Source organism: Pinus tabuliformis, chromosome 7 (assembly GCF_031772625.1).
Source record: "Pinus tabuliformis cultivar Carrire ecotype Pingquan chromosome 7, CPIR1, whole genome shotgun sequence".
In the NCBI taxonomy this organism is placed as follows: Eukaryota; Viridiplantae; Streptophyta; class Pinopsida; order Pinales; family Pinaceae; genus Pinus; species Pinus tabuliformis.
In genome coordinates this window covers 1,764,272,415-1,764,283,901 of record NC_142293.1, presented here as the reverse complement: position 1 = coordinate 1,764,283,901, position 11,487 = coordinate 1,764,272,415, and positions in this window count along the sequence as shown.

The following is an 11,487-nucleotide window of genomic DNA, read 5'->3' as shown; positions in this document are numbered from 1 at the left end:
TATATGTCTTTTGATTAGATTATGGGTTTATTGGGCCAATATAATCTAATGTCCATCGTTCAAAAGGTTTAATGACTAACTGTGGATGCATGGGCATCTTGTCAGACTGTCCAGGGCAACCCATTCTTTAGTATCTATTGCATGCCTGGACAAACTTCTTGGCATCCTTAAAAATGGTGGGCCAATAATAGGCCATCTATAAGACTTTGTGACCAGTCCCGCGGTCTACAAAATGTCCACTGCAAGGTCAATCGTGGCAAGATTTTAGGATGTAAAATATTTCATCTTCCCTAACACACCTTCAGATATGCATATCGACTCCTGTGTGAAAGAGGTATCCTCCAATCTAGGAGAACCAAGTGCTACATTGTACTATTTGTTCTCTTTCACTGGGCATCAGGTGCTTGGGTAGCTTTCCCACTACTAAGTAGTTCGCAACGTCCGCATACCATGGTGTTTTCACGGTTACAACAAATAATTTCTCATAAAGGAACTGGTATTCTACTATTGCTGAGTCGTCTGTCTTTGGTATACGTGAGAAGAAGTCTGCCACTGGATTTTTGTTTCCTGGTTGATCCTTGATTATTATGTCGAATTCTTGCAAAAGGATCAACCATCGTGTCACTCTCCCATTTGCAACAGGTATATTAGCTAAATATTTAATAGAAAAGTGATCAATATACAAAACCATAGGGTATCCTGTTATATAATGTCTGAATTTATTAATAGCATAGATTACAACCAGAAATTCGTTTTTGGTCACAATGTAATTCAACTCAGTAGGAGATAGATTTTTGTTGATGTATACATCGCATCAGGTTTCTTATCTTCCTCCTGGCTGAGAACTTCTCCAATGGCCATATTTGATGCATCAGATGAGATTTGAAATGGAAAATCCTAGTTTGGGCCCCGTAATACTGGGGCTGTTGATACTAGCCATTTTAAATCTTCAAAAGCAATGTCACATTTGTCAGTCCATATCAAATCAGCATTTCTTGTTAATGCATGTAATGGTGCAGCAATTTGGGAGAAATTCTTTATAAATCTTCTATAATATCCAAAAAATCCCAAGAAACTGCGTACCTTAGTTTATGTGGAGGGGGTAGGTATTAAGAGAATTATCTAAATTTTTTCTGGATCTACCTGAATTCTAGCTACTGAGATGTAGTGACCCAGGATGAGGCCCTCGGTCATCATCATGTGACATTTCTCATGGCTTAAATAAAGCCTAGTAGAAATGAATCTTTGCAGAACTTTCTCTAGCATTTGTAATGGCAGCTCGAACTCACCTCCATAGGGTGTAAAGTCATCCATGTACACCTCGAGCTCGGCATTTATCAAGTCTGAAAAAATGTTGAGTATGGCCCTCTAGAATGTGGCAGGTGCGTTGCACATTCCAAAAGGTAAGACCCTGTAAGCAAATGTCCCCCAAGGGCAAGTGAAGGTAGTCTTATCCTTGTATTCAGGGGCAATTTGGATTTGATTATAGCCGCTGAAGCCATCTAGGAAAGAGAAGAATTTTTTTTCTGCCAATTTGTCCAAGACTTGTTCAATGAACAGGAGGGGAAAATGGTCTTTTTGGGTTGCTTTATTAAGCTCTCTATAATCGACACATATACGCCACTTTCCTTTCTATTTAGGAACCACAACTAATGGAGAAACCTATTTACTATCAAATATAGGATAGATGAAATTTACATCTAACAATTTTTGTAGTTCATCTTTAACAATATCTTTAAGGTGAGGGTTTAACTTCCGTTGAGGTTTTTGAATGGGCCTTGCATATTTCTCTGTATAGATGTGGTGCATGCATAGTTGGGGATCAATCCCTTTCATATATGAGTAATCCGAAGTGAAAACCTCTTTATATTTTCTAAGCAGTTGAAAAAAACTCTGCACCTAGTCATCAGTTAGGTTTTTGTTGATGTTTAGGACTTTCCCTAGCTCAATGTCAATGGTTTTTTTGTTATAAACAGTAATTGTTGGTATTAACTGGTCATTAATATCCTTTAAGCGATCTTCTTCAATTTTGTTATCCAGAGCTGCTTCAATCATGTGACATTTTAGATTGGATACGACATTTGGTTGGTTAATGTAAGTGTTAATGATGTCATCTTTTGCTTGATAGTTAAATTTGAGAGCATCTTCTACAGTTAGCATTGATCGAATGTTTTCAGTTAAATATGATACAGGTTGTTTTCTAGTGTTTATTATTGTTAGGCTTCGCTGAGCTGGAGGATATAAAACTAGATTTTTCACATTACTTTCTCTTGCTATTGTCACACTGCCTATTTGACAAATTATGTAAGCATCTGTGGTTTCCAACCAAGGTCTTCCTAGAATTAGGGGATGTCCATCTACCAAGTTTCTAGGATTAATTATCAAGAAATCTGCTGGGTATTTCCAAGAATCTACAAACACCATTACATCCTGTAATGTCCCTTCTCGTTTGACAATCGATCAGTCAGAAAGTTCCAGTAGGGTTGTATTTGGATCCAAAGTTGTAATGCCAAGCTTTTGACAGGTTGTTGTTGTGAGAATGTTAATGGTTGCTCCTAAATCAGCTAATGCATTAGGGAAGGAACATCCATTTATTTGTACTATGACTATAGGGTTTCCTGGGTCCTCATATTTCACCGATGTTTCTCTGCCTGATAATAAATTAGACAAAGTTCCGACTACGTGGATAGTTGTGGTTGTTTTTATTTTCCTCCTAGGCTTTTTAGTACACAATTCCTTAATAGTTTTTGCAAAAATTGGAATGTCCTAAATAGCCTAGAGGAGGGGTATTTTTACACAAAGATTTTTAATTCTCACAGAAGATCAAAATCAAGATATTCTATTGGGCGGGGTATAATCAATCTCTCTGGGAATGGTGGAGAAGAGGTAATAGTTTGATTGTGGCTTTTATGTTTAACCGTATTCTCCATTGAAGGTGTTTTTTCTACAGGGAACGAATCTTCTATTTGTATGTTTTTATCTGTTGGCATTATGATTCTGGTATGGCTCTATGATACAGATGTTGTACTTGATGGCAACACCCTCAAGTGGCAATGCTCTGATCAGGCTCTCAAAATTTTGAAAATAAAGAAGTACGCAAGAGAATAGTTCAAATGGTGTGTACACGTAGGTACGCCATGAAGGGACTGCGGCCGCACACGCAGGTCACCCGTTCAGAAGGTGCGTACCCCCAGTTCACTTACTTCAAGGCAGAGAAGCACGTTCATGTGGGGTTTCCTATGTTTGGCCCATGGTATTTAGCCCGCCATTCTTGATTCTATGGTTTTGGCCCGTGGTATTGCTTTATATTATTATTATTATTATTGAGCCTCATGTTTTAGGCCCCTTGTATTGGTTATCGATGGTATTGATCCATGATTTTAGGAAGAGCTTGCCTATATAAAGAAAAGGAGATCACTTGTCTAAGCATCTTTTGCAAGTTGAATATCTTAAGATCTGAAATATTGGGTTATTGTTTTAAAAGCTTGATCTACATAAAAGTGAAGTTGAAAGCGAATCTATGAAGGGTGATCTCTCGAGCGCATGATCAGATCTGGGCATCTGACGATCTGTAGCACACTGGTGGACTGCCAAATTCGGCCTTAACCAGAGGTACGCAGGTGATTAACAGTGCAAGTGCGTGGGTACGCAGAGCAGAAGAAGGCGCACTGCGTGGGTACGCAGAGAAGAAGAAGGCGCAGTGCGTGGGTACGCAGTGCGACAGAGGATCAAGTGCGTGGGCACAAGGGAAGTACGCGGCGCTTCAGAAGCCGTAGGTGCGTAGGTACGCGGCGCGATAGCATCTGTGGGTGTGCGGCTACAGTAGCAGTACGCGGCGGAATAGTATCTGTGGGTGTGTGCCTACAGTAACAGTACGCAGCGCGATTGAAGAAACAGTGCGTGGGTACGCGGTGCAGCAGAAGGGTCTCTGCGGGTATACGCAGGGGAGCAAAAGGTGAAGTGCGTACACTTGCAGGCCAGAGAAAGAAGAACTGCGTATATGTCTTAAGATCTTTTATTGGCTGACTTTTCTCTGTTGATAAGGTGTTCTGGGTTTAGTTTACTGTTATTGTTGATTTGGTTACTGCAGTTGACTGGGTGATTTACTTGTATTTGATGATCTCTTGATGTTTATGGATCCAGTTTGAAAATTTATGAAAAGTGATCCTTGAAAGAAAAGAAGTAGGGGGTTGTAGCTCCCTTCCAGGAGAGACTGGAAAACGAGATAGAGTTGTAGCTCTCTGCAGGTTGCAGCCTGCGTACTGGTAAAGGACTGCACCAGTACAAAACCATTGTAAAAGGAGTTTCTAATTTGAAAGAAGATAGAGACATATTGCAGCAGGTGGTTTTCACCCACATTGGGTTTCCACCTTACATCTGGTGTTCTTTGGTGTGACTATCTGTTTTCTTTGTTCATGCTCATTATTTTATGGTACTGACATGCAAAAATAATTCAAAGTATAAATAAGGAAGACTTATTAAAAGAACTTGATAATACTGATTCACCCCCCCCTCTCAGTATTATTTCCAACAATTGGTATCAGAGCAGGTCCTTCAGAGAAGCTTGATCGCTTGGAGGAAGATCATTCATCATGAGCAACTACGAGAGGGAAGCATCAATCAGGCCACCAGTCTTTGATGGGACAAACTTCAATTATTGGAAGGTAAGAGTTACTGCCTATCTTCAATCTCTTGGTACAGAAGTTGGGGATATCATAGATACAGGCTACACTTTTCCTTCAACTACTCCTACAGATTCGGCTGAGAAGAAGAAATATGAAACAAATGCTAAAGCAGTCAATACTCTGCTAGGATGCTTATCTCAAACAAAATTCGTAAAGGTTATGCAATATAAATCCGCAAAGGAAATATGGGACAAGATTGTCTTGAGCTATGAAGGAGATGAACAGGTAAACCGTGCTAAACTTCAAACCCTCAGGATTCAGTATGAGAATCTCAGAATGTATAATGATGAAAGTGTGGCTAACTATTTTCTTCGGGTAGATGAGATTGTTAATTGCATGAAAAACTTGGGTGAAGAAATAAAAGAGGCTATTGTGGTTGAAAAAGTTCTAAGATCATTGTCCCCCAAGTTTGAATCTAAAGTATCTGCAATAGAAGAAAAGGAAAATCTACGAATTCTTACTATGTCTCAGCTACACGGAATTCTAAGGGCCTATGAAATGAGAAAGGGAGGTCCTTCTGACAGAAGAGAAGCTACTTTCAAGGCTTCAGGCAAAGGAGACTATTATGAAGCAAGTCACGTGCCAGAAGAAGAAGAAGAAGAATCAAATTTTGTCAGAAATCTTCAAAGGGGTTCTGGAAGGTTCAGAGGTAAGTTACCCTTTAAATGCTTTGCTTGTGGAAGAGTAGGTCATTATGCTGCGAAATGTCCTTATAAGGATAAAGGAAAGGAACCTACTAGATGGAACAAGAAATAGATTGCAAATAAGAAAAGCTACTACACGCATGAAGATAGTGATGGTCTATCAAATAGTAATGAAGATTAACGAGGTAATGACTATAAAGTTTTAATGGCATTTGAAGATGATGATTACATGGATCCTATAGATGTGGATAGCTTTTGTGAAGAAATTTCTAGACTCAAGACATGTATAGAAGAAAAGAATAGGATCATTGATACTCTACAACTTCAAATTGATGAAAAGGAAAAATATCTTGAAAAGTTAGAAGGTGAAATTGTTGGTCTTAGAAGAGAGATTGAGAAAACAAAGGCTATTAATCTTAAGTTTGTCAAAGGATCTGAAACTCTGGATGAGATCATCAATGTACAACGCTCTCCTCTAAACAAGATAGGTCTGGGCTATAATGGAGAAACTTCTCAAGCATCCACCTCAAAAAGTTATCTTGATGCAGCAAGAAGGAATGAGCAAAGGCACAATGGAGATCACCAGGGACAAATTACAAACAAAGACTATCAGGCAAATCAGGGGCAATCCGTCTTAAGGATGAACAAAAGCTACAACCAGCCACAGGTAAAATCCTCTCAATTTGCTTCAAGAATGAATGACAATAGAAATTACAATCGTTTGGCCGGAAGATTGGATAACCGCAGAAGTTTCTTCAATGGACAATGCTTTTCTTGCCATAACTTTGGTCACAAAGCAGCTCAATGTGTTGCATATAAAATGATCATGACTAGAGAAGCTCAAAAACAAAGAAGTATGCCCGGGATTACAAAAAGGACCTATAACAACTTTTCAGTTCTTGAAAATGAAGTTGAATGTTCTATTTGCAATAACTTTGGTCATGAAGATTCTGAATGCAGGAGCAGGTTTCAACAGACAAAGGAAGAAGCCTCAAGCACCAAAACATGGAGAATAAAGGAACCACAAACAGAAAGATGTGGAATAGAATTTTATGCAGAGGGACAGGAAAATCTATGGTACATTGACAGTGGATGTTCGAAGCATATGACAGGTGATAAAGAAAAATTTGAATCATATTTGCTCTAGAAAAGGGAAAGAAAGTTTCTTTTGGAAATGATACTCCTGCAACTATAAAAGGAAAAGGCACTGCTCAGTTAAAAGAAAAGGTCAAAGCTGGAAATGTTTTGTATGTTGATGGATTGAAGCATAATCTTCTAAGTGTCAGCCAGATGTGTGATCAAGGAACCGAGGTGATATTTAGATCAAATGGATGTCCTGTTCGTGATCTTGATACATGTAAAACGGTGATCAAAGGTAAAAGAACTCCAAATAATCTATTCATATTTGAAGAAGCGCAACAACAATGCTATCTAAGCAAGGATGATGAACACTGGTTATGGCACCGAAGGTTGGGGCATCTAAGCTTTTCACAAATAAGGAAAGCATGCAAATATGAGGCAGTTCGCGGTCTTCCAGATATCAAAATTCCAGACAATACCATATGCAAATCATGTCAATTTGGAAAGCAAACTAGAACTAACTTTCCAGAGAAGGAAGGATCAGCTAGCATGCCTCTTGAGCTTGTACATACAGATGTATGTGGACCATTCAGGAAAAGGACACCTCGAGGAGAAGAATACTTGATATTATTCATTGACGATTTCTCCAGGTTTGTCTGGTTAGGACTTATGAAGCACAAAGATGAAGCATTCGAAAAATTTAAATCCTTTAAAGCCTTGGTTGAAAATGAAACAAGATACAAAATTAAGTGCCTCAGATCCGACAGAGGTGGGGAGTTTACCTCAAATGAATTTTTCGATTTCTGTGATGAACATGGGATAAGAAGAGAATTCTCTACAGCTAGAACTCCTCAGCAAAATGGAGTAGTGGAAGGAATGAACAGAACAGTCCAACAAATGGCTCGTGCTATGCTTGATGAGTCTGGAACTCCCGCAACTTTCTGGGGTGAAGCTGCATATGCTGCGGTTGTTATTCTCAACAAAACAAATGTCTGGGTGAACAGCACTCAAACTCCTCATGAGCTCTGGTATGGTGAGACTCCTTCGGTAAAGCACTTCAAAATCTTTGGGAGCAAATGCTATATTAAGAATACTGATGAGCAACTTGGCAAACTTGAACCTAGAGCAGATGAAGGCATTCTTCTTGGTTATTCTCAACACAGCAAAGCATACAAGTGCTACAATAAAAGACTTGGAAGAATTGTTGACAGCATTGATGTAGTGGTTGATGAGAAGGGATACATTCCTAGGCAAGTAAATCATGAAGATATCGAAGAAAATGAAGACTACCCTCAAAGACAGAATGATGAAGAAGAAGAACCTCAAGAAGAACCAGAGGAGCAGATAAGGATAGAAGAGAAGACTCCATCCAGATATGTTCAGAAGAATCATCCAGAATCTCAGATTTTGGGGCAGAAAGAAGCAGGTGTACAAACAAGAAGAACAGTTGCAGAAGCTTCAAGCTATTTGGCATTACTATCTTCCACTGAATGTTGGGTGAAAGCAATGGATGAAGAACTTGAGCAGATCGAAAAGAACAACACTTGGGAGCTGGTTCCTAGACCAAAGGATAAGAATGTTATAGGGACAAAATGGGTCTTCAAAGATAAATTGAATGAAAATGGAGAAGTAATTAGAAACAAGGCCAGACTTATTTGTAAAGGGTATCCGCAGCAAGAAGGAATAGATTTTGAAGAAACTTTTGCTCCTGTTGCAAGACATGAGGCCATCCGAATGTTCCTTGCTCTCTCAAGCTTTCAAAACTTCAAAGTATTTCAAATGGACGTGAAATCAGCCTTTTTGAATGGAGACTTGGAAGAAGAAGTTTACATTGAGCAGCCAGATGGTTTCATTCTTGGAAATGATCGAAATCTTGTATGCAGATTGAAGAAGGCTCTCTATGGTCTGAAACAAGCTCCAAGGGCTTGGTACTATCGCTTGGACAAATATCTTCATCAACAAGGTTTTTCAAAAGGATCAGCAGACAGCAATCTTTATATAAAAGTTGAAAATGACAAATTGCTAATACTTGTTGTGTATGTAGATGACATTATCTTTGGCAGCAATGAAGAAGCTATGAGTCAAAGCTTTTCCTTGGTGATGCAGAAAGAATTCAAAATGTCCTTGCTGGGAGAACTGACATATTTCCTTGGTTTCTAAATCCAACAAAAAGAAGGAGGGATCTTTTTGTCTCAAACCAAGTATCTCAAGCAGATTTTGAAGAAATATGGCATGGAAGATGCAAAACCAGTATGTACACCCATGGTCACAGGATGTAGCCTCAGTGCAAATGATGAATCAGCAGCAGTGCATCAACCAACCTACAGATCTATGATTGGAAGTCTACTTTATTTGACAGGTACCCGACCAAACATCATGCATGCAGTGGGAATAGTTGGAAGATTTCAAGCAAATCCGAAGGAAACTCATCTTCAGGCAGTGAAGAGAATCTTTAAATATCTTCAAGGGACTCAAAATTATGGCTTATGGTATCCTAGAGGTACAGATCTCACACTTCATGCTTATACAGATGCAGATTGGGCAGGAAGCATGGATGACAGGAAGAGCACAAGTGGTGGTGCGTTCTTTATGGGTTCCATATTAGTATCTTGGTTCAGCAAGAAACAGAGTTCGATTGCCTTGTCTACAGCTGAAGCAGAATATGTTGCTGCTGCATCTTGCTGCACTCAACTCCTATGGATGATGCAGACCTTGCAGGACTTTCAAATCACTTGTACACCACCTATCTCCATCTTATGTGATAACACAAGTGCAATCAGCATTTCAAAGAACCCAGTCATGCATTCAAAGACCAAGCACATACCGATCAAATATCATTTTCTCCGGGAACAAGTACTTGAACAAAAGCTCAAGTTGGAGTATGTTCCTTCTAAGGAACAAGTTGCTGATATACTCACCAAACCATTGCCCAGGGAGACTTTTGAATACCTCAAGCAAAAGCTGGGGGTTGTTGATGCATCATGTTGTTGAATCTCTTCTGATGGTTGGCACAGGTTCAGGGGGAGCATATAATGCATTGTCGGCATTATGGAGGATGTACAGAAGGAGATCATGGACGTTGGACTGAATATTGCTGCAATATGTCTCTATCTCTTTCATGGTCATTTATGGTGTTTGGTGGATTATGGTTCTTCTTTGCAGATCTGGTTTATTTCTAGGAGGAGCATGTTCTTAGGGGGAGCATAACCCTTTGCCCTTGATGTCAAAGGGGGAGAATGACGTTGAAGATTTTGAGGTTGCCATCAAGTCCAAAGGGGGAGATTGTTGGCATTATGATTCTGGTATGGCTCTATGATACAGATGTTGTACTTGATGGCAACACCCTCAAGTGGCAATGCTCTGATCAGGCTCTCAAAATGTTGAAAATCAAGAAGTACGCAGGAAAATAGTTCAAATGGTGCGTACACGCAAGTACGCCGTGAAGGGACTGCGGCCGCACATGCAGGTCAACCGTTCAGAAGGTGCGTACCCCCAGTTCACTTACTTCAAGGTAGAGAAGCGCGTTCACGTGGGGTTTCCTATGTTTGGCCCATGGTATTTAGCCCGTCGTTCTTGATTCTATGGTTTTGGCCCATGGTATTGCTTTATATTATTATTATTATTGAGCCTCATGTTTTAGGCCCCTTGTATTGGTTATCGATGGTATTGATCCATTATTTTAGGAAGAGCTTGCCTATATAAAGCAAAGGAGATCACTTGGCTAAGCATCTTTTGCAAGTTGAATATCTTAGGATCTGAAATATTGGGTTATTGTTTTAAAAGCTTGATCTACATAAAAGTGAAGTTGAAAGCGAATCTATGAAGGGTGATCTCTCGAGCGCATGATCAGATCTGGGCATCTGACGATCTGTAGCACACTGGTGGACTACCAAATTCGGCCCTAACCAGAGGTACGCAGAGCAGAAGAAGGCGCACTGTGTGGGTATGCAGAGAAGAAGAAGGCGTAGTGCGTGGGTACGCAGCGCGACAAAGGATCAGGTGCGTGGGCACAAGGGAAGTACACGGCGCTTCAGAAGCCGCAGGTGCGTAGGTACGCGGCGCGATAGCATCTGTGGGTGCGTGGCTACAGTAGAAGTACGCGGCGCAATAGTATCTGTGGGTGCGTGCCTACAGTAACAGTACGCAGTGAGATTGAAGAAACAGTGCGTGGGTACGTGGTGCAGCAGAAGGGTCTCTGCGGGTATACGCAGGGGAGCAGAAGGTGAAGTGCGTACACTCGCAGGCCAGAGAAAGAAGAACTGCGTATCTGTCTTAAGATCTTTTATTAGCTAAATTTTCTCTGTTGATAAGGTTTTCTGGGTTTAGTTTACTGTTATTGTTGATCTGGTTACTGCAGTTGACTGGGTGATTTACTTGTATTTGATGATCTCTTGATGTTTATGGATCCAGTTTGAAAATTTATGAAAAGTGATCCTTGAAATAAAAGAAGTAGGGGGTTGTAGCTCCCTTCCAGGAGAGACTGGAAGATGAGAGAGAGTTGTAGCTCTCTGCAGGTTGCAGCCTGCGTACTGGTAAAGGACTGCACCAGTACAAAACCATTGTGAAAGGAGTTTCTAATTTGAAAGAAGATAGAGACATATTGCAGCAGGTGGTTTTCACCCACATTGGGTTTCCACCTTACATCTGGTGTTCTTTGGTGTGACTATCTGTTTTCTTTGTTCATGCTCATTATTTTATGGTACTGACATGCAAAAATAATTCAAAGTATAAATAAGGAAGACTTATTAAAAGAAATTGATAATATTGATTCACCCCCCCTCTTAGTATTATTTCCAACATTATCCCCCTCTGACTCAATTATTTTCCTAGATCTTAATTTGGGTTCATTACACTCCCTCAACTCAGTTTCTGGCTCCAGTCCTTCAATAATTTGTACAGATTGGACAGGTCTATTGTTGGGATTTGGGTTGGGCTAGGCTAGGAGCTGTGGCCATAGATTGCGTTGAGGGTTCTGCTGTAGGGTGTAAGGTGTTGGTAGTGTAGGTTGAGACAGGGGGATTGTTCCAGCTAGCTGGTTTTTAGGTCTTTGCCAACTTGAATGTCAGTTCTGATTCTAT